Source organism: Talpa occidentalis, unplaced genomic scaffold (assembly GCF_014898055.3).
Source record: "Talpa occidentalis isolate TD23 unplaced genomic scaffold, MPIMG_talOcc4v2.1 talOcc4.16, whole genome shotgun sequence".
Taxonomy (NCBI): Eukaryota; Metazoa; Chordata; class Mammalia; order Eulipotyphla; family Talpidae; genus Talpa; species Talpa occidentalis.
This window is the reverse complement of record NW_023601653.1, coordinates 46,719,531-46,743,829: the sequence shown is the minus strand read 5'-3', so window position 1 is coordinate 46,743,829 and position 24,299 is coordinate 46,719,531. Positions and strand designations below refer to the sequence as shown.

At 37.4% G+C, this 24,299-nt stretch overlaps 1 protein-coding gene across 6 annotated transcripts in view; it reads left to right on the top strand.

Moving 5' to 3' along the window:
• The window catches only part of CNTN1 (contactin 1), a 397,546-nt gene that overhangs the window by 150,304 nt on the left and 222,943 nt on the right, over positions 1 to 24,299 (top strand). Inside the window, exons 1-2 of one of the 6 annotated variants that reach the window (XM_054696299.1) lie at positions 14,741 to 14,853; positions 16,217 to 16,334. The exons of the other annotated variants lie outside the window; for them this stretch is intronic. The gene's annotated coding sequence lies outside the window, so the exon portion shown is untranslated. Of the gene's footprint in view, positions 1 to 14,740; positions 14,854 to 16,216; positions 16,335 to 24,299 lie in introns of those variants that run through there. 6 annotated transcript variants of the gene reach the window in all.

The following is a 24,299-nucleotide window of genomic DNA, read 5'->3' as shown; positions in this document are numbered from 1 at the left end:
AAGCAAGTGCACCTTCTTCGTATGTCTCTGTTCCATGTGCCTCCTCCAGGTCTCTTTTTGGCTCCCTATCCTGCTTCCTTCCTCCCCCAGTCTCCTCTCCAGCTTCTCCCCTCTCTCAGCTCCACCCTTCCCTGGATGGTACAGGGAACTTGGAACCTCCCCTTTCCCTGGGGACCACCCTGTTGCATGCAGATTTTTAGCATGCTTGAATGTAGTATATACACATGTCGATTTTCAATGGTTACTACCAGGAACATATAATGTTAAAACGCAGTGTTAGTTATTTCATTTAAAAGAAAGATTTGGAAAGACATGGCAGTAGGTATCTAAATGATCTTTATAACGTCAGGTTCAGTTTCTTTTAGTGGAAAAATAAAACTTAGTTTTTATATTGAAGATACTTTGGAAAATATACACATATGAATTTGCTATTTTGCATGGATTGCTACTATAGTGTTTACAAATACTATTATGACATTTTAAAATGCTATTTGTGATTTCCCTTGATGAATATTAGCATGATGAAATGCACATTTTGTTTTAAAACCTGCATTTTTCAGGCAGTGAGAAAAGACTAATAGAAACCCTGGTGTGTTCTTAGAAGCTTAAATTATAAGAGAAATGGTTCTCACAACTAATGAGATACCCATATAAAGGAGCAAGGCAAAAGTTAGCATTGGTGTATGTAGCTACTACCATGATTTAAAATCTCTTTTGATTTATGGGCATCGTCACTCTCTGTGTTATTTTTTTTTCTTAGTTTTCAGTTCCCCCTTGTTGATTTTCAGAAATGGTAGGGAAAATTCAACTCTGTATGCCTTGCATAGAATGCAAAATATTCAGCCGAAATCTGCAGAAAGTCAGTCTTTGGGATAAAAGGGAACATTCGATAGCATTTCTGGAGAGAGAGTCCAGTTTAAACATTCTGCAGTATGCAAATGTCATCTCCTCTATGTGAGTGTTTTACCTGAGTAGATGCTGCAGGGTGGAGGCTCCTGCCTGTGATTTGGGTTGTAATTTTATTTGTGGAAACAAACCAATCATGGCGCTCCGATTGTCTTTGCTATGAGGTGATCAATAGCTCATTACTGTATAGAACATTGACTACAGGAAGTGCATTGAGGATTTTAATGCATGAATTATGCATGCAGTGTTCATTCTTTAGTCTCAGAACAGAATGACAGGGTTTGTGAAGTCGCCTCAGATAGTTTCTTGCTTTAAGTGACTGCAGTGAAATGCTTAATATTTTCAGGCATAGAAGCAGCATTGACTTGGGCTGGCCGAATTTAGAAGATGTAAATCCCCCGGCTCTGGCTCCCAGCTCATAATGCTTTATTTGAAATTACTGCTATGTAGACAGCCAGTTTTACTGTCATCTAACCTGCCCTCCCCAGAAGGTTGGCTGAAGTATGGGAGCGGCTCTGCCTGCCTCTGAGGTCACAGCTTGAAGTCCTTTTAACTTGCTTTCTGCTGCAGGAGAGAGATGTATGATAGGCTAACTCTCACTGCATTTATTCAGATGGACAATTTCCAATAAATATTATACCCAGGACGACAGATAACTCAACAGATGAGGTAAGTCGGAGATTTTTCTCTGTGTTAGAAATTGTAGGAGAACGTGCTGAGTTAGGATAATGGTGATGCAGTTTGGAGAAGATTGACTCAGGCAAGCTAGCATTGCAGTGTAGTGACAGTGCCCGCAATTGTTATGTTAATTGAAAAGCAGACTATTTTTGATGATATTGTGCCTGAGGGTGTTTTATTTGGAATGCAGGAGCTTTTCAAGAATGTAGCAGAGCTAAAAAATGTGTGTCTTGGATAGAGAGAAGCTTGCAAAATGGGGAGGGCAAAATGGGGAGGGGCAGCATCCAGAGTGAGCTGAATCAATAGGAGAAAATGACCTCCTATGAGGAAGTTTAAACAGGGATGTGGTATTCCTTTGGCTCAGATTATTTCCTTAATGTCAACATTTTCAAATTATGATAAAAGATGTTGGTTGGCATCAAAAAATTTTCAATCTTGCTCCCAGAAGTAGAGGAATGCACTGAGGTACTTAAACTTAAATATTGTGTTGTAAACAAATTGGACAGATGGTGTTAAAATAATTTGGACTGGTTTGTCCTTGAAGGAAGACCTTCTTGTCAGAAACAAAGCAATTTGAATTTCTCCCCCTGTCCAAAATGACCTTTCTCTGAAAGTGATGGATAGATGAAATACTTTAAAATCTATCAAAAAATAGTTTGATTCTCCTTGGTCTTTAAAAAAATTAAGCTTACACAACTGTAGAACCTACAATATAAAAGTCAAATAAAATTTCCAAATAATCAGCAAAGCTAAAAAAATTAGTTTTATACTATTATATTTGCCAGACTAAGAATTAAAGCTGCTTGTTTAAATATCATAGCGAATACTTAACAAATATGTAAAAGATGTTCAGTATGACATGAATTTTAGAGCATCTCTTTAGGGTGGGAAAATTGCACTAACAAACATTTGGTAAGAAATTGTAATATAGTAAAATTCTTTAAGAATGCTTTTCAACAGTAAATTTATAATTTATATGCATATAGACAAACATACATATATACTACTAATAATTTATAAAACACCCACATGCATATATATATATATACACACACACTTCCTCAGGTATACTATTTGATGCTAAATTAAAAAAAGTTTGCTAAATAATTTCTCATCTACCCTAAGAGATAAGGTCAAACATGCTTTGTGAAACAGACATCAGTGTATCTTAAAAAGAAAGGCTGAAAAAAAAATACAGAACAATGATAACTACAGCACAGGAAAACTAATTTTCAGTTACTTCACAGTACATTTTAATTCTGCTACAGTGTTACTATAGTACTTGGATTTCTAGTCAACTACCTGGTGGTGTTGTAGCACAGAACTCTCAGCATTGTAGAATGTGCTGAAGTCTTCAAAGCTGATTTAGCCTTTAGTCCATGAGGAGATTCACATGTGTACTCTCTCCCTAGTGAGGGAAAGAAAGGAGGAGTAACTTTTGCACATCTGAGGTCTCCTAGTGCTGAGTCATGGTGCTCAGCTCTGCTCAAATGCTCAGGGCTGAGCTGTCCCATTAACACCTGGTAGAATGGAATCTAAAGGAAAATGAGAATTAACACAGGAGGTACAATCTTAAATTTATTTATTGCATAATGACACATACCCGAGGTGATAGTAAGAGAATAAAAACTCCCACACTGGGTGACAAGTAGTAGTAAAATTATTGGACTAATATGGGAAAATTTATAAACAAAGAGAGCTGTGTAGCACTGTACTTCTAATTATCTAAACTTATTTGCGATTGTTCCATTCTCAACCCAAGTCAAATTGAAAATACCTGATGATATTTCCTGTGTCATGAAGGGGAAATCTGGAAAGCTCAGTTCCACCACTTCTTACAATTAATTTTCATAGTTTATCAATTGAGAAAAATTGACAAGAAACTAATTGACAAGAACTAATTTCACACAGTCTGTGAAATGAAACACTAAAATAAGTTTAGATACTTATTACAATGACAAAGTATTATCATATTAGATACATTTGGAAAGGAAACTGAAAATATGATGAAAGGAAAAGAGGCAATGGAATGAGAAATATAATAATGAAATATCAAATAAGATTTTTGAAAAAATATAGCTAATTTGTAAAGTATACTGTTTGATGTTAAATTGATATTAATATATTTTATTAATGCCTCAAGAGCAATTTATAAGAATTCTGAAATATTAATAAAAAGTTTTGTAATTTACTTTATATATGAATTTTAATAGTGACTAATTAGATTGAGAAGTCTGTGGAGAAGAATATTTTTTAAACAGTAAGCTGTCAAGATTGTTATACAAGAAATAAATGCTTTATACTAATAGGGATGTTTGCATATATATTATGCTAAACAAGAAACTATAACCTACTTGAGCTGGAATTAGAACAAGGCATTTATCTGGTGCTTTATTAGGACTGTAGGCCAGGACAGACAGACTCAAGAAGCTCTGGAGGGAAATGAAATCGTGTTTCAAGTTACCTGAGGATGGGTAAAGATTGCATACATTAGAAGGGTGGGATAAATCTCACTCTGGCCTGCTATGAAAATGAGGAGAAATTTAGCTAAGCCATGATTGGTTTAGGTTTCTGTCCTTGGGCAGTGTATGGTGGGTTGGTTTTGTTTCATTTTATTTCACCCAACATGTCTAGACATATTTGGCTGTGCCTGGGGCCCATTTTCAATAGCATGCTGACTCTGTTTCAGTAATCCCAGACTTAAGTGGCTCCATTGTTTTCCTTAATTATCTCAGTAATAATTTTAAGTAATTATTTATATCTATATTTGATAACTAGTTAACATTGTTCATAAACCTGGATTGTGGAAAAGTTATGAATTACTTATTGAAGATTAGGAGAAAAAAAATTTGAAGAGAGATAATATGCTCAAAATGACTAACTTACTCAAAGCAACATGACAAAAAAGAAAAGTAGTATCACATTCCCAGACTTCAAACTGTACTATAAAGTTACAGTAATTAAAGTAGAATGTTACTGAAATTAAAAAAAAAAGACACAAAGATGAATGGTATAAAATGAGAGCCCAGAGATAAACTCACACTTTCATGGAGCATTAACTTACAACAAAGGAATCAAAAGTATAAAATGGAGAAAGGATAGTCTCTTTAATAAATGGTGTTGGGAAAACTGGACAATCACATGAAAAAAAAAAATGAGACCACTCTTTCACACTAATTACAGAAATTAATTGAAAGTCAATTAATGATGGGTGTAAGACCTAAAACCATAAAATATATAGAAGAAAAGAGAGGTAAAACACTCCCTGATGATGGCTTCATGGATGGCTTTGGGGACTTTACTCCATCAGCAAGAGAAATAAAAGCAAAAATAAACAAATGGGACTCATCAAACTAAAAAGCTTCTGTACAACAACAACAACAACAAAAAAAAACAAACCCACAAACAAAAAACAAACAAACAAACAAAACAAAACCCTATCATTAAAATGAAAAAACACCTTACTGAATGGGAGAAAAGGTGCCCATCATACATCTGACAAGGGTCTAATATCCAAAATCTATAATGAACTCATATAACTCAGCAAAAAGTAAACGAATGACCCAATCAAGAAATGAGCAGAAGCACTAAAAAGACACTTCTCCAGAGAAGACATAGACACATTAAAAAAATGCCCAGTGGGCCTCCCCAGTGGCTCAGTGGTTGAGCGCTGGGTTGCGAAGCTGCCTGCAGCCTCTGCAGCGCTGGTTCGATCCCTGGCTGCTCCCCGGCCATCAGCGAGGGTACCACATGGCGCTCAGACCTCTCCTGCCGCCCGCTGCTCCCCTCAGCAGTGTGTTTCATCAGTCTGCCTGTTCTGCTCCCCGCTCTGGCTCTGGTGAATTCTCTCACCCTCCCGCGCTTCTCATTGTACCCAGTGCTTGTATAAATAAATAAAAATAAATCTTAAAAAAAAAATAGTCTTTAAAAAAAAAATGTCCACTGTCATGTAAATGAAAATCACAATCACAGTAAGATACCACTGCATACTTTGACAATAGTCCATATGAAAATACAAGAAACAAGTTTTGACAAAAAGTTAGCTTGTATACTATTGGTGGGGTGTAGACTGGTCCAGCATCTATGGAAAACAGTATGGAGGTTTCCGAAAATGTTAAAAATTGATCTGCTATGTAATCCAGCTATTCCATTCCTAAGTAACTGTTAGAAGAATGCTAAAACACTAATTCAAAGAGACATATGCGGGCCTCCCCAGTGGCACAGTGGTTGAGCACTGGGCTGCAAAGCTGCCCACAGCCTCTGCAAAGCCTGTTTGAGCCCTGGCCAGCTGGTGAGGGTCCCACATGGCGCGCAGACCTCTCCTGCAGTGCCCGCTGCTCCCCTCAGCAGCGTATTTCGTCAGTCTGCCTGTTCTGCTCCCTGCTCTGGCTCTGGTGAATTCTCTCCCTCCCGTGCTTCTGACTGTACCCAGTACTTGTATAAATAAATAAATAAATCTTTAAAAAACAAAAAACAAGACATATGCACTTCTATGTTAATTATAGCAGTGTTTATGATAGCCACATTAAATAAGCAACCTAAGTACCCAACAACAGATGAGTGGATAAAAAAGATGTGGTCTGTGTATAAAATGGAATACTACACAGCTATAAGAAACAATGAACTCTTGCCATTTATGACAACATGGGTGGGAATGGAGGGGGTTATACTAAGTGAAATAAGTCAAAAGGAGAAAGAAACATACTGGCTGATTTCATTCATATGTGGGATATAAAGAAACAGAGCAAAGAAAAAACATCTAAAACAAAACAAATCCTCAAAATCTGACTGCAGAACTGAGTTGTGTTGTGCAGAACACACATAACTAAAACAAAACAAATGCTCAAAGTCTGACTCCCAGGAGGCAGGATATCCAGTGGACCTTGGTGGAAATTTATGTGTCTCTGTGCTGGGTGTGGTGTGGTAACATACATCTGAAGAGGTGCAATCCTATACCCCTAAATTATTAAATGTTGTAAAACAATGTTACCTCAATAAAAACTGATATAATTTTGAAAAACACCCATAAAATTGATTAAATCTAAGCTTATACATCCCCCATAGGATTCTTCAGTAAATATATAGGATGAGTTACAAACTTTTAAAAATCCACAGAAAGCTTTTGCAAGTATGAATTTATTACAAAGAGAGATACCAAGAGACATAATCCTTTCTCTCAAATTAAATTGATAATTTTTTTCCTTAAAGTATTACCCATAAGAAATCAGTTTATGAAACATTTTTCTTTCATATGCTCATATCAGTTGACTCTGAGGGATGATCCATTTTATAACATCAGGGATATTTAATCAGTTTATTTCCTCCTATTATGTTTATGAATTTCACCTCACTTTCATTGTGCCCTAATCATTTTCTTCTGACAAAATAAATCAATATTTATTAAGGATCTAGGTGCTCTGGTTCTGTAGATATAAAAAAAGATGTATTGTGTTCAATAGAACAGATAATTCAAACACAGGGAACATTTTACAACACAGCATTAGCCAAAATATTTGGTAAAAATGTCAGGTGTCATCTGAGAAATGAACACTTAGGAATCAAGATTTTAAAATGGGGTTGTGAAGAAGAATAGGTATAGATAGACCTGGAAGCAAAAAAATAATTCTGTATATTTTAAGGTCAGGATTAAATAGGTATAGTTGAGAGGGAACAAGGTGAGAAGAGGTATTAAGACACTGGAATAGTCTAAAACAGTCATAGGATATTTAGAATTGGTTTGAAAGTCATTGGGCATTGATAGATATTATTTAACTCCATTGAAGGCTAAAGAAATTTCAAACCCTGAATAACGTGAATTTTCAATATTCTTTTTAAAGGTTGTTAATCCTAAGTAAAACAGCATGTTAGCCATGTTTCTTAATTTTCTGTTTTCTAATGCTTTACTGTGTTAAACCTGGAGGGACTACTTCTGCCAGGGTTACCTAATTACTGGAGTTAGTAAGCAATTGGTCCCTGAATTTACTCTTTAACTGTAAACCTACCAATCCAGAGCCTGTACCCTTAGCCACCTTCTTCATCAGGATTCTAAATGCTCGGGATCATTTTCTTACTACCCACATCACCCAGAGACAAATACCAAATAACTAGGGACAGCTTTCTGAAATTATTCAAACTAGTTGATCCTAAATCCACTTTAATTTTGCCTCCTCCACCCAAAACCACAATAAAATTTCTTAAGGGACTCCCTGGCGACCTGAGGGTTAAGTCTTAGCACTATCACTGTGTAGGGGGAGGAGGTGTGTTTCACCAGAGTTGGGAGCAGAACAGATGGATTTACTGAAATATACTGCTGAGGAGAGCAGCGGGCGAGACAGGAGAGGTCTGCTGTGCCATGTGGGTCAGCTCCCTGACCAGGGATCAAACTGAGGTAGCAGCGGTGATAGCCCTGAGACTTAACCCCTAGACTATCAGGGAAGCCCCAACCTCCTGAAATAGGAACCAATAGTTACAAATATTCAATTTTGTGACAAGATATATAGATATGAAGTTTTATGTATCTTCTTGAGGTCACTTTAACAGGTATTTTGCCATGTTTACCACACAAGAACCAGTATCTACCTTGTCAATCTATTAAAGTCAAGGGAAGATGCTACCTTAAGCTCTTTAGATAACAAATTCTGAAAAGTGATTAACAAATCCTGGTGGTGTTTATACAATGTCTTTGCTAGCTAGTAGGAAATAGATCACATATCCTATATAAAAACAATTTCTGCTATGTTAAGCCTAAAATGTTGAATTAAAATGTCGTGAGAATGTCGAGTCCAAGAAAAGGTTGTTGCTAATGAGTGAATGCGTTGTGGATGCATGAACTTTGCAACAGCAAGGCAAGCACAATTAATTACAAGACTAATAAATTTTGAGCCCCACTGAAGTAGTGCTCTGAGTATATATCAAAGACACAAACACTATCATTTAAGCCATCACTGAAGGAAGTTCAGGACAGTGGATGAAATTAAAGGGTGGAAAATAAAAAATTAATATCCTGTTTGAATCTATGACTTTAAATTCCCCTTTGTCACTTCAAAGTTGTATTATTATACATTATTGAGACCACAATAGCCCTTTAAAGGTACCCTTGACAGAGAAATTCAAGTGGAAACGTAGATGATTTAGATTGGGAATAGGTTAGAAAAGATACAAGTCATGGTAGCAGATGGAAGGGCAGCAAGGTAGGTGGCTGGAAAGGAGTCTGGAGGCGGAGCTGTGCCAGAAAGAACATAGGAATTTAACAGATGGACCATGATAAATTAGTTGGCAAGAGGAGAAGTTGGGTGAAAGAGGAGAATCTATTGACTAACTGGGGAGTAGGCAGCCAAGACATGATTGGATGGGCCAGTAACAAACGAAATAGATCACTATGAGGGCGCCAGTTGCATAACAAATAAATAAAAATGGTAGAAAGCATCTATGATTTGTCCCTTTGCTAAAACCAGGGAAGTGACTTTTATTAAAATTTTAAAGTGCTTTGAAATCATGATAAACAATCAATCTTCTATGGAGAGAAACTTCTAATAGGAAATACAGAGATGGTCTCTAATGAGGAAGTTTATACTATAAAATTATCATATGCATACAATTTATTTTTTAATTTTTGTTTCCTATAATTTAAATGTTGACCCTGACTTGGGTAGTATATGAATTTGACTGGAAAATAAGAGCGATGTAATAAAAGTAAAGAATAAGAACTTTAATTCATATGAAAAGTAATGTTGGACTGGGAAATTTGAATATAACTTTAAAAAAAAAACTTGTTACGTTGTCTCTGTCTATTAAAAAACAGATGATTACAAGTCCTATTGTCATCTCCTCATAGCTAACGGACAAATTATATGAAACAATGACCTTTATGTTAACCAAAGAAAAAGTATATTATTTGTTTTGTTGAATCTGGCTTTGCATCATGTTATTTAGGAAGGCTTGAATAGTACATTGTTTCTTTAAAACTTACTGAGATTTTATATAAATGGGATATTCTTGGGAGGAATAGAAGTAAGTCAAAATACAAATGAAGATATTAAAGGAAGTGGTTATTGTGCCAGAATACTCAGCCAGAAAAGAGAGAACAAGGCCAAATGTTTACATAGATATATTTGGATAAAACTTTGCCGGATAACATGAATGCCAAGTATTGTTGGTTCTTAATAAGTGAGGTATTTTAGTCATTTTTGTAGAGAAAAAGAAAATTTTTGGCATACCGATTACTTTGAATTATTAAATGTAAGAAGAATCACAAATTGGACTTTTTTTCTGTTTGTTACTGCAATAAGTTGTACCCCTCATCTATGGAAATGTTAATGCCTTAGGCAAAGTCCTCCTGTTATTTAGTTTGTACTGAAATGGATGCTTCATTCAGTAATAACAAAATATATTTTGTGGTAATCAATATAGTGAGCATTTACAATTTATCTTCCTAGTCCCTTATCAAGAATAGAATGAAATGTTAAGGGTTGGAAAGAGTCATATAAAAAATTGTGATTAACCCTTAAATTTTACAATGGAAACTGATCTTTTGATGAGTGAGCCTTATGATCTACGGCCGACTATTCATTTTTACCTACATATAGAAAGATAAGTTTCAAACCTTACATATTAAAAATTCAATAATAATATCAGTTTTGCCATAAATTTCTCATTAATTACAGATTTTTACTCATTCAATGTTCTACATATAATTAATTTTTGTTTAAGTAAAAGTGTTTCAATGAATTGCTTTTGCTTCTGTAAATTATCTATTTGAGGAAACATTGTTATGAAAAGAAAGGAGATTTCAGTGAAAGAGAATCATTCCTATGTGATTAAAAACACATAGAATTACATTTTAACCAGAGAAGGTTAAGGTTGGAAGAAATAATTCATGAGCATTTATTAGAAACTAGGTATCCATTGAGGAATGCTGCCCATCAGTATAAACTTAATTCTTTAAATGAGCTAGTCATATGTCAATTGATGTGTTGAAAATAAATGTTCTCATTATAGAAAAACATATTTAAATGACTTAGGAAAAAGGTAAGAATAAATGTTTTAATGTTGAGATGGCAATTTCTCAGATATAAAATAGTTTATGATTAAATTTGCCCTACTACACATACACAATAGATATTAAATGCAGAGAAACTCAGAGGAGTATATTTCCTAGCAATTGAGTAAAATAAGGAGAATGAAGAACACAAACTTAACTTAATTGCCTGTAGGTATTATTACTTACTTCTCAGCAAAATTATCATGTTTATTGTGTTTTGTTCACAGAATAAAGCTCTAGATAGAGGGACAAATGTGAGCACCGAGTTTGTTCATTTTGCACTTTATGATAGGCAGTATGATCATTAATTTCGTATTTACTTAAATGTCATCACTGTAGTAGCAGTAAATATTTTGAAAATGTGTTAATAAACCTAATTTTTAAATTTTGCTTAGGAAATGATCTATTCCTCATATGCTACTTATATGTGATTATTTAAAAATAAGTTAGTATTCCTCTTAAGGAGACACTACATAATTGCGTGAGACATTATAAAGAAATATATAGTCTTCTATTTATAATTTTAATAATGGAGTTTGAGCTATGAAGAAACATAAAAATGCATACATTTAAAATGGAAATTATATATTCCACACAGACAATACAAATGATTATATGCAGATTGAGTTAATTGGGGCAAGTATAATATGTGATGATTTTTTTTAAAGATTTATTTAGTTATGCATACAAGAACTGGGGTACAGGCCAGAGATGCGGGGTGGGGGTTGAGAGGATTCACCAGAGACAGAGTGAGGAGCAGAACAGGCAGATCCACTGAAACACACTGCTGAGGGGAGGAGCGGGGAGTCAGGAGAGGTCTGCTGGGCCATGTGGGTTGCTTCCTGGCTGGCCTGGGATGAACTTGTGCTGCAGAGGCTGAGGACAGCTTCATAGGTAACCCTTTGTGCCACCAGGGAGGCCCCGCATGTGATGATTTTTATGCTGGTCTTAAATGAACAAATCTATACAAAGGAATTGATTTATAGGTGATCAAAGAAATTACCTTAGCAATGGTGCTGCAATGGAATTTAGAAAAACAGTGAATTTGCATAGACAGTTGATGTAGCTGAGGAGCAAAAATGATTTTCTCTCTATCACTCTAGATTCATGACTGAGAAAAACCCCTATAGTGAAAGACAGATTAGCAGAGAAAAACAAACTGAAATTTAATAACATGAAACTTCCTTTATACTTGGGAAATATGAAGGAAAACTGAGTACCTAATGGTTCAAACTACCACCTTAAATACCATCTCAAGTTAAAGACAAAAAATGTGGTAGGCAGGAGGGAGAGCCACTTATGAAGTATTATCAGGTGGTGGGAAGTAAACAAGGGTATTATCGTTACACAGATTTCAGTTTTTGCCTTATCCATTGATAAGAGTTTATTGAGATTTGGTCATTCTCCTCTTCCTGATACATAGAGACTGGCACCCTTACAAATAGATATTTTCCTTATAAATGAAAAAAAAAAAAAGGGTACCTTCCTGGTTTTTCAGTGCTTTTCCTTTGTTTGCGCTTTCTTAAAATAACCCTTATGTCCAAAAGGTGTATTTTGAGGTGGTGCATTCTTTTCCGCTTTAGTCCCCTTTTGAAACTTCAAATAAAGCTCACATGAGGACCAAGGTTTTTTTTTTTTAATATTTATTTATTTATGCATACAAGAATGGGGGTACAGGCCAGAGGTGTGAGGGGTGAGAAGATTCACCAGAGACAGAGGGAAACAGAACAGGCAGATTGAAATACTGCTGATGGGAGCAGCAGGCGAGACAAGGGAGGTCTGCTGCACCATGTGGGTAGCTTCCTGATTGAGGAGCAAACTCGTGCTTCAGTGGCTGCAGTAAGCTTCATAGGTTGCTTCTTAATCCCTTGTGCCACTAGCGAGGCCCTCGAGGACCTAGTAGATAAATTGTTTCACCAGCTGAACCATCTCTGGGTTCCAAGAATAGAAAATAATAAATCAGTTATATGTAATTTCAGGGTGTGGTGTTACAGCTGGGCTGCCAGTTAGGCCTATATTATTTAAACTATCAAATGTTTCATAAGAGGAATTTTATAGAAACTATAGAAAACCAAAGGCTAAAGTTGGAGTTGACTGTAAATCTTGTGTGAATCCTGAGGGCAGCTAGTCAAGGATTTCTAGATGTTGGGTTCAAAGCATCATTTGCAGTTTGATTCAGGTCATGACATTGGGTGTTCCAGTGAACACCTGTTTGTGTGGAGCGGTCAACACAAGAACAGGCATGGAGATGGTCTAAATATAATTTCTTTGAAGTGTGTGTTGAATCAGTAGCATTCAGTTTTCAGGACTTTAGGGAAAAAGGACAGTTTTTGTTCTTAGTGATTCATGTGAATCTTCGTGATTCATATGAATCTGTGTGACAGACATTCAGGCACCTCGGTCTTAGAGGAGTTCATGCTCTAAAATGGGTCCTTCCATCAGCCACAAGGTAACAGACTTTTACTGTGAAAAATATTTAGTAATTAATGCTTATGTGGAGAGAGAAGATTAAGGATATTCCTTATAATAGTTTCCCTGTAAACTTTCCAAAATTGCCCATCCCCTTATGGGCAAATGTTTTGCCCAGTAAGGCTGTCCCAAAGCAGTGCTGCTGAGGCCCAAAAGCTTGGCACAAGGACCTATCTGGTGGTCTAGGGGTTAAGTCTCAGCGCTATCACCGCTACGGCCTGAATTCCATCCCTGGCCAGGGAGCTGACCCATATGGTGCAGCAGCTGACCCACCTGTCTTGCCCGCTGCTCTCCTCAGCAGTGGATTTTAGTAGAGCTACCTGTTCTGCTCCCCACTCTGCCTTTGGTGAAATCTCTCACCACCCTGCACCTCTGGCATGCACCCCAGTTCTTCTATGCAAAAATAAACACACAAAAGTTTCACACATGTCTCAGGTACCTTCTGGTGGATCAGCAAGAAAATGGGAAGATAGGCCCCAAAGAAATGGGATAGAAGGAGATGCCACTTCAAGATAATGGCTACCACTGTCAGTCTCCACACCTGTCTCTCACCCACATGACTCTTTCAGGTGTTTCTACATAACTCTCCTCCACACATCTCCTTGCACATCCCAGCTAGGAGAAGTAGAGCCCCTCTCTTGAGCCCACCTACCTCCCATGTTACATAGCTTCATTTGGTAGCTTAGCTCCGCCTCTACTTCCCAGCAGTTACTCCAAGACTGCTGTATGTAAGTAGTGCAGGGAACATGTTATCCCCTGTAAGACAACCAAAACAAAAGAAACTCAAATTAAGAAGATCTTAACTAAGGCCTCCCTGGTGGCCCAGTGGGTTAAGTCTCAGCACTATGAAGCGAACCACAGCCACTGCAGCACAAGTTCGATCAGCAACCAGGGAGTTGGCTCACGTGGCGCAGCAGACCTCTCCTGTCTTGCCTGCTGCTCCCTGCAGCAGTGTATTTCAGTTGATCTGCCTGTTCTGGTCCCCACTGTGTCTCTGGTGAATCCTCTTACCCCCCTGTACCTCTGGCCTGTAACCCAGTTCTTGTATGCATAAATAAATAAATCTTTAAAAAAGAAAGAAGAGCTTAACTCTTTTCTCCTATGTGGACATAGACATAGAATACCATCTTAGTGGGAAATATACATGAATCCAATAAGGACTCAGTTGGTCTAGTCTACTCTTAGGAGAATACTAATATGGTTAATGCATGCGTCTTTAGCAGTGTATGTACTGCCTGTAGATTTCTACTTTTTTTTTTTTTACAAAGGCACAGAACAATTGGCTTGCTTTCTTTGAACTCTCTTATGTTGAAATGAATGCTTACAAGCATCTTTATGTTGTTCATTATAATATCGACTCCTAATAAACCCAACTTTATTCACTTCATATTTTTCTAAAACCTGTCAGCATGAAGTTATTTATCCTGCAGTTTGTAAAGATTTGGCCAGGTTTATTTTTTTCTCTTGATTTTTCAGACCGGAGTCTGAATCAATTTGATGCTTTACAACTGTTATATTAGATGCATAGCAAGCAAGGCTATCCAGAGGACTTTCGCACAATCATGTGTAGTTACTGAAAATTCTGCTCCTTTATGTGTCATAAAACAAAATGGAATTGTTAAAGTCTTCAATCACTCTCTGTGTGTTTTTAAAAAGCTATCAGAAGATGCAAACACAGTGTGAATCTATTGTTGTCTCTAGTTCAGCTGACATAATCAAAATTATCCCAAGTGATGATATAAAATAAGAGCTACTCTTGAGTAAGTTAGATGTCTAGAGAATAAGTATAAATGGCTTTTGTATTCTTCAGCTGTTTATGAAATTATAGTTGGTGCAGATATAGACCAATTGATTTGAGTATTTTTATTGTTAATGGCTGTGGATGAGGCTATTTATTCAACTTTGCCTTATTAGTGAATTAACAATCATTTTATTGTTGAGATAATTATTAATATTGCAGTCTTTATTTTTTATTTGAGAGTTAAATAGTATCTTGGTGGGCATTAGGATTATAAAATTAACTTGGTGTTAATACTTTTGTCCATCCAACGGTATTTAGCAACTAGATCATTCATCTAGATCATTTATCTAGATAACTTTCAGACTTTGAGACCCATGATGCAAATATTCCTGCTTGGATTCTGATTAGGTTTGCACTTGCCATGATGTGCATTCTGGACATGATATTAAGCCTTTTCCAAAGCCTTTTGAGTAGACTTCTAATAGTGGTCAAAATTGGGATTCTTTGGATTAAACTCTTAGTCAAAGCTGTTGACAAGGCTTCCTTGTGCCTGGAGTATCAAAAATACTGTAGTAAAAACAGAGTACTGAAGTAAGAATAGTCAGCGGGCAGAATGAAGGGCACCCAAGGACCCCAAACCTACATTTCTAAATGGGTTCTGCCATCCACTGTACAAAGACAAAGCATGTTCTTAAAGTTTGAAATTAGTTTATATCGGGAGAAATAGTGAATCAGTGATATTAGCAATTACATATCTACTATGTAATTGTTCTTGATGGGAGGGACATCTGTTTCCCTTTTGTCCTAACCTAAAGATATGTCTATGCTAGAAAAAAGCAATTTAAATGGTCTTCTTTCTAAAGAGTGCACAGCAGGGACTTCCTGGTAGCTTAGGGGTTAAGTCTCAGCGCTATCACCAGTATGGCTAGAGTTGGATCCCTGGCCAGGGAGCTGACCCACATAGGACACAGCAGACCTCTCCTGTCTCGCCTGCTGCGCCCCTTAGCAGTGGATTTCAGTGGATCTGCCTGTTCTGCTCCCCAATCTGTCTCTGGGAATCCTCTCACACCCCCCCACTTCTGGCCTACACCCAGTTCTTCTATGCAAAACACAATAAATAAATAAACACCCTAACTGGTTTTCCCTCTTCCCCAACCTTCCCTGTCTTAGGCAAGCTACTTAAGATGACATCTAAAGCCACATGGGTGACTGAGCTTTGCTGAGTCTTTCTCATGTTTTTAGGAGGCAGACATATTATTATTAAAATTCTGTTTTTTTCCTCTTATTACCCTCTCTGATTCTTGTTAGATAATCTGCTAGCATAGGAGAACGAAGAGGAGTGTGAGTTGATTTCCTGTGAGTTGATTTCCTTTTGTTACCAGGTGAAGAGTCTAAAAAACTCATTGGGTCAGAACCTCTCTGACCAATTCTGGGTCCAGCCATCTGGCACCATAGATGAGAACAAAACAGCCTTGTGCAGCAAAAGAAGAAAAAAAAAAGGTAATTTATCAAACCAGTGGTGTAGAGGGAGAGGAAGGACTGTCTCTCCTGGGCTGATGGTGCCAGGTGGTGGTAGAGCTACAGGATCTGGGACTAACACTGCAGGGCAAAATCTCAACAAGTCTTTCTGTTATTGGAAGGCTGAGGGGCACCCTAAAACCCCCAAACTTGCACTTCTATAGGGACCTAGCCATCTGTGTGCACAAAAACAAAATAGACTCCTAGTGTGGAAGAACTTTAATAGATCAGTATGCACAGGGAAACAAGAGAAGAAAGAACAGTTTCCCCAAAAAAAACCCCAAAGTTACCCATCCCCTCATGAGTAAATGCACACTCAAACAAGGTCAGCCCAAAGAGGGGCTGCAGAATCCCAAAATCTTGCCACAAACCCAAGGCACCTTCTGAAGAACACTTGGTGAGGGGCGAAAAGTGCTGGCAAATCAAGATAATAGCTACCCCTGTCAACCTCCTCATGAGTCTGTCATCCACCTGTCTCTTCTAAGTGTCTCTACAAGTCTTTCCTCTAAGTCTCCCAAGTCCCTGATGCAAGTCTAAAACCAGAAAGCAAGCAAGCCCTTCTTCTCCATGTGTCTCCTTGTGCCCACCTACCTCCCACCTTGCAGAGCTTCACCTGACTGATGTGCTGGCCCGTCACTGAGGAAGTCAGGGAACGTGGAACCTCGCCTTTTATGAAAGTGCCTGTGTTACACTGCATCCACCCTGTGCAAGCGGTGGCAGTGGCCCACCGTGCTGAAGTTGAGGCCCCCCCATCCCTCCTCACCCCCCTTCTCCCCTGTGGAGAAGGGAGCAAAAGTTGCCATCCAGCTCACCTGAGTCGCAGCTGCCATGTGACTCAACCTCTTTTCAAGGCTCCCCCGCAGATGACCCGTCTGCTCAACCACTTTGCTCAGGACTTCAGGGTGGAGTTGAGACCACGGCATGGCACCTGTGTCCCCACCATGCAGCAGTGGGTGTGAAAAGTGGAATTCGTTGCTGAGATGCTCTTCTCTGACATCTCCCGTGGTAATCATTCATCTGTTTCTACAATTGAAATGAAAGGTGTTTTCATTTCCATTTATAGATGAGAAAACAGAGTCAGGGAAGTTGGCTTCATATATGCCACAAGGCAGAGCAGGAGTAGTAAATCTTTTTTTTTTTTTTTAAGATTTATTTATTTATACAAGAACCAGGGTACAGGCCAGATGATGCTGGGAGGGTGAGAGGATTCACCAGAGACAGAATAGGGAACAGAACAGGCAGACTGGCGAAATACACTGCTGAGGGGAGCAGCAGGCAAGACAGGAGAGGTCTGCTGCGCTATGTGGGATTCTTTCCTGCTGGCCGGGATTGAACTGGCGCTGCAGAGGCTGTGGACAGCTTCACATTGCAGCACTCAACTGCCTGCGCCACCCGGGAGGCCCTCAGAGCAGTAATTCTTGTCTAGCTCGGCTCTGTATGGGATCTAGTCCTCTACATCATATGGTTATGACTTGCTTATCAAGTTTTTTTAATCAGATTTCATAGATTTTGTGATTAAAATATTTATTATTTCATGAATCACACATGATTTCTCTTTCTAGAGCATTTCTTAAATTCTAAATGGCACATTTACTCCCTTTTTAATGTTACTGAAAGTTAAGTGCTGCGAAAATGAATGTCACGATGACATTTTTACAAAACCTGAAATTAAATTTGGTTAAATGAATAATGTAATTGAACTGGGAAGGAAGTTATTTGCATCCATACATATGTTTAAGAAACAGTTTTTTTCTTTACATTCCCTTCTCCCTAAAAAAAAAAAAAAAACTCTGCTTTTGTGTGAAAACTATGTAAAGACTGAAATACTATTTCATTATATCTGTTCTTATATTTCCTCCATCCATTGGCAAATTTTCTCTTACTGATTTTCATAGTCTTCAACATTTCTTTATTTCTTTATTTATTTGTTTGAACTTACTCAGTTGTGTTATGAGAAGATAACTCTTGTTGTATAGTTTTCTGGGAGAATTTGACCTAATAGCTGTCAGTTTTTTAATGAATTCACTAGTTACTGAATTTTTTTTTTAAAGATTTATTTTTATTTATTTATACAAGCACTGGGTATAGTCAGAAGCGCGGGAGGGTGAGAGAATTCACCAGAGCCAGAGCAGGGAGCAGAATAGGCAGAATGATGAAGAAGTACACTGCTGAGGGGAGCAGCGGGCAGCAGGAGAGGTCTGCGCGCCTTGTGGCTGGTGGCTGGGGATCAAACCCGTGGTGCAGAGGCTGCGGGCAGCTTCACAACCCAGCGCTCAACCACTGTGCCACCCGGGAGGCCCTAGTTACTGAAATTTTTCACTAGGAGTTTTATTTCCTGCCACTTCTTTTCTCTATTGTGTTAATGCAAACATTACAATGTCTTTAAACTTACCTATATTTTATGACATTTCTCCAATCTTTTTTCAACTTCATGGAGAGAAATCTGTGTCTACTATTGAGTGTTAAAATTTCTTACTGAACTTTTCTTTGTCTTAACATGTGAGGGTTTGCTACCAGGGATCATAAAACCTTAGCAGAAAGAAAGCTGGAGTTGAAAGATACTAAAGTTGGGCCTCCCTGGTGGCCTAAGGGTTAAGTCTCAGTGCTACCACTGCAAAGGCCTAAGTTCGACCCAGGTCAGGGAGCTGATCCACATAGGGCACAGCAGACCTCTCCTGTCTCATCTGCTGCTCCCCTCAGCAGTGGATTTCAGTAGATCTGCCTGTTCTTCTCCCCACTCTGTCACTGGTAAATCCTCCTACTCCCTCTGTCCCTGGCCTGCACCCATTTCTTCTACATAAAAATAAATAAAATTAAAACAAAACAAAATTAAAGACTGACTTCATTAGGGGAGGGGAACAAATTAAAATGTTGAAAGGAAACTGAGGCTGGGTCATAGTTAAATGATCCATGTGGTAAAGAATAGTGGAAAAAACTCATTTGAGGGCCCAGTCCAAACTATACCATCAAAGGTATTTCCAACAAAAAATGAAACAGTTGTGACACTTTCATTGTCCTGATCTGTTTTCATTCATTCATCCAGCATCTGTTTATTGGACACCCAATATGTGTGCGATTCCATGAAGCTGTAATGGTAAACAATAGATATGCAGTCCTTTTGTCCTAAAAGAGGCTTGATTTTTTTAAAAAAATATCCATTTATTTTTGTGTAGAAGAATTGGGGTGTAGGCCAGAGGTGTGGAAGGTGAGAAGATTCACCAGAGACACAGTGGGGAGCAGAAAAGGCAGATCTACTGAAATCCACTGCTGACGGGAGCAGCAGGTGAGACAGGAGAGGTCTGCTGCACCGTGTGGATCAGCTCCTTGACCTGTGATCCAACTCAGGCCTTAGTGGGCTGTTGTGGTGGTAGCACTGAGACTTAACCACTTGCCCACAAGGGGGGCCCCTAGAGCCTATATCCTTGTTATAAATGCTAGGGAGGAATTTGCAGAAGTGTAGAATTTCTTACCACAGTAAAAAAGAGTGAGAGTAATTTATATCAGCATGGATAGATTCTTGGTGGGAGTATGATTTATTTTGAATCCAGAAAGATAGATTCATCCAAGCTAGAGCACGGGAGAGTAAGTAGGCATTTCCCACAGCTCATCATCTCATGTTTCTAGATTTCCAAGTTTGGTCTTATTACTTGTCTTTTTTTTTTTTTTTTTTTTTTTGTGAAATACCTAAGTTTATGTCTATGAATCTGGATCAGAAATTAGGTGGAGAAAAAAGAAGTTGAGGAAGACTAGTGGCCAAGCATTTAAAATATGAGGATTCCAGGAACCGATGCAAGAACAGCAAGAGAAAACTTCAGATGTCCTTTATAACTTGTGGTTTTAAATCTGAAGTTTTGTGCTATTACAGCATATTAAGGGGATTTCTAAATCTGAATCGGAGGGCCGAGGCTATTTTCAAAAGCAGTGGATTTCAGAGTTGAGACCTGAATAATGATTCTGTGCTAGTTAGGAAAAAGACAGATGGTAAAATGAGGGGGTGGGGGGGAGTGAGGGTGTGAAGATGAATCAGGCAGGGAGAATAACTTGAGAATGGGCCCAGAGGCAGGAGGCTGGGAAATCCTGTACTTCAGTTTCCACAGCATGATAGGAAAGGCCAGCAGTGATGATGTGTCACTGAAAAGGTATACAGGGATTGACAGTGTGACACCTTTTCATTGTAGCAAATAGAGAGGTGACTTTATTAAAATCTTACATTTAAAGGTATTACTATGTTTTGTTTTTTTAAAAGATTTATTTATTTATGCATACAGGAACTGGGGTACAGGCCAGAGGTGTGGGGTGGTGAGAGGATTCACCAGAGACAGAGTGGAGAAAAGAACAGGCAGACTGACTGAAATACACTGCTGAGGGGAGCAGTAGGCAAGACAGGAGAGGTCTGCTGCACCATGTGGATAGTTCCCTGGCTGGCCCGGGGATCGAACTTTTGGCTGCGGATAGCTTCATAGTGATGTGCTTAACTGTTTGCGCCACCAGGGAGGCCCTAACTGCAGTTTTGAAAGCAATTTTGAGTGAGGTGTGGTTATCAGGCAGAAATATCTAGAAGGTATTATGGTAGCCTTGGTGATATAATAAAGCCTTACCTATTTCCAAAGATACCCCAATAGAATTTTTGAACTAATATAGCCTCTTATACATGAATGAATTGATATACAAATTTATCATAAGTTGAAATAATTTCAAAAGATAATTTTTAGCATATTGTAATTTTTGACATTTTGAGATAAATCTGTTGTATCACTTAAATATATCCCTTAGAGTCTGAAAAATATTGAGATTCAATATGCATAATTATCCATTTAAAATATTTGAAATATCTCTTGTAGAACTTTGAAAATGTTTATGTGTGTTGGGGTGTAAAAGAAATCATGTCTTTCTGGGTTCTTTAATTGGCAAATCATCAAACAGGCTTCAGACAGATTGATAACAGAAAAAGCCATACAAAATTTGAATAATAACACATATTCCTCCTGTATACATGGGAGAGATCATCAGGACTGAATAATTTGTCCACATTGCTTCAGACACCATCTTAAATAGCTTAGCGATGACAAGGGAAATTGTGGGAAGAAAGGAAAAAAATGGATTGCATATTTAACTTCAGACCAAGGCATTGCAAAGGTATAATCTCCCCTGACTTGGGCAGTACTGGACATCAAGAAATGTTGTTTAGCCCCTCATCATCTGCACTGGGGCTCTCTAACACCACAAAGGCACCCATGGTCTCCCATCATAGTGCTTTAATCTGAGAATTGTAAATAGTGCTTCAATAAATACAGACGTATATATATCCCTTCAAATTAGTGTTTTTGCATTTTTCGGGTAGATACCTAGGAGTGGAATTGCTGGACCATATAGTAGATCTATTTTTATAATAATATTTTGAGAAACTATCATACTGTTTTCTATAGGGGATGGATCAGATAACATCCCCACCAATGGTATATAACGACTCCCTTTTCTACTCATCCTGGCAATACTTTTTGTTTCTAGACTTTTTAATAATGGGCCATTATTAGAGATATGAGATGGTATCTCAATGTCATTTTGATTTGCATTTCCCTGATCATGAGGGATGATGAACATCCTTTCAGTTGTCTATCCACCATCTATATGTCCATGAGAGAACTGTCTATTTGGCTCTTCTGCCCATTTTTGATTTGTTTTCCTTTTGTTGAGTTCTATGAGTTTTTGTAGATCTTGGACATCAGCCCTTTGTCAGTTATATGATGTACAAATGTTTTCTTTCCATGTCAGTAGGGTGTCTTTAGTTTCTTTCACAATGCAAAAGCCTCTTCGTTTGATGGACTCCATTTTGTGAAAGACCTTACCACATCCAACATGTCATATCGCCTATTTTCTCTTTGTTGCCCCTGGGATCAATGTGAAAGCAGTCTAGGCGCAAACAGACACTCTCGCCAAAGCTTCCCTAATTTAACATATGGAGAATTCAGGGAAAGAGAAAAAGCAAATATTTTACTTTTGCTCAGAAAAGATGAAATTTGCCATTGTTGTAAATCTGACAGTGCTCAAAAAAAGGAAAAAAAAAAACTCTTAAATATGGAAAAAGCAAAACATAGAAAATAATATTTCAAAGAAAACATCATTAGAAATAATTGTTTGTCCTTGATAGTTCAGTCCCATGTGGAAACTCTTGGTATCTTGTTAGCGTTATCGTGAATCCAGTATTTTCCGTAAGTGCTGTAATTTCTTTTATCCTCTGTTCTGGACAGCCCTTATTTCTGAAGTATTGGTCAGAGACTTTGTTCTGTGAATCCTTTTTACTATAAAGCTCAGTAAATAATTTCTTCCATAAATGCGCAAGAAAACTTTAAAATGGCCTTCTTTAAGATGTGTTTATCATACTGATAACAAGGAAAATTGCTCAATTTTGTGACATATCATATTTTAAGATAGTGAGATTTGACCAGTTAATAATGCACTAGAATGTAGACTTTTAGGAAGTTTCACTTTATATTAGAACATATATATTATATTCATAGTCATACTGAACAGACTTGACATTTATAATGTGACAGTACTTCTCATGAAGTTTCAGCTTCCAAACTGGCCCAATTGGCTTAATTTTTCTCTCACTACAAGGGGTGAGAACAATTCCAGGTAGTGTCTTAGGTCCTTCCAAGACCACCTTTTAATCAAAGACTTTATTATTTTAGAATTTTGATTTTGAGGTAGGAGTTTTGTCATAGGTATCTATCAGAAAGGTTTAAAACACTAAACTAGATTAATAGGAAATAAGTACCCAGGGTGACATTAATGATTTTAAGAACAATTCTATTTCTGTTGACTAGATTTCTCTCTTAGCTTATCAGAATTTGAACACCAGATTTTTAGATTATGTAAATAACCCACAATCATTAAAAGCTGACCACAGTGAGGATACTTTTGTCCCCTTTAGCAGTTAAGAATTTGGTTTCACACAAATACTCTTTCTGTTATAAGATTAATTAAAAACAAACAAACAAACCCAAAACCTTAGAACAAGTCATTTGCTCTTATCCAATTTGATCATGTAAAGTTCCTTTAGAAGATATTTCCCTTACAAACCTTTCAATATTTTTTACTTTACCACTTTGTCATCCCATTTCAAAAATAACTAGCTTTAACTTGAAACTAAATTTTTGTAACCCCTCAACCAAAATACCTCCATTCCCTATTAGACCTTCCTTTTTTCAAACACATATACTACTTTTTAAATTATATACACAGTTGTTTCCTTATTATTTCCACTAGGTATAATTTCATACTTTAATTAGAATTCTTAACACTTAAAACTTTAATTTCTAGATTGAAAGCGATTGTAAAATCTGTTACACCATTACCACATCAAATTCTAAGACTTACAGATAAATTTTATTCATTTACAAACACCTGATTCAGTTTTTCTGGATAGCATTGTTAGTGTGTAGACTGAGGGGTATCCTGGGACCCTCCAAACTTGTATGCTCTAAAAAGATTCTACTAATCTATCTGGTGTTAATTGTCCAACCTTGGAAAAACCTAAATGAGGTGGGGGAATTGTCTCCTTCACCCTGATAAATCCGAAACTACTACCACGATTTTAAATATATGTATATATATACAGATATATTCACATAGAAATATATCTATATATGCATACATTACATAATCAAAGCAACTATACAGATACAATGCACTGAGAAGTATATTCTTTCAAGTTATTTTTATATATCTTGTGAGTTTAGACATCAGCTTATAATAAGTAAGGGCTATATAGCCCTTTCAAGATTGTTTTAGGGTATTAGGCAAACATTTTCAGACCACTGAAATGTACAGACAATTAGGAGCAGAATTTTAGAGAAGATGTTACTCTCAATGCTGGAAACAGACTGTTGTGTGATTGTGGTAGTAGTTTTAGAGACAAACATTAATGATTAATCTACTTTTTTC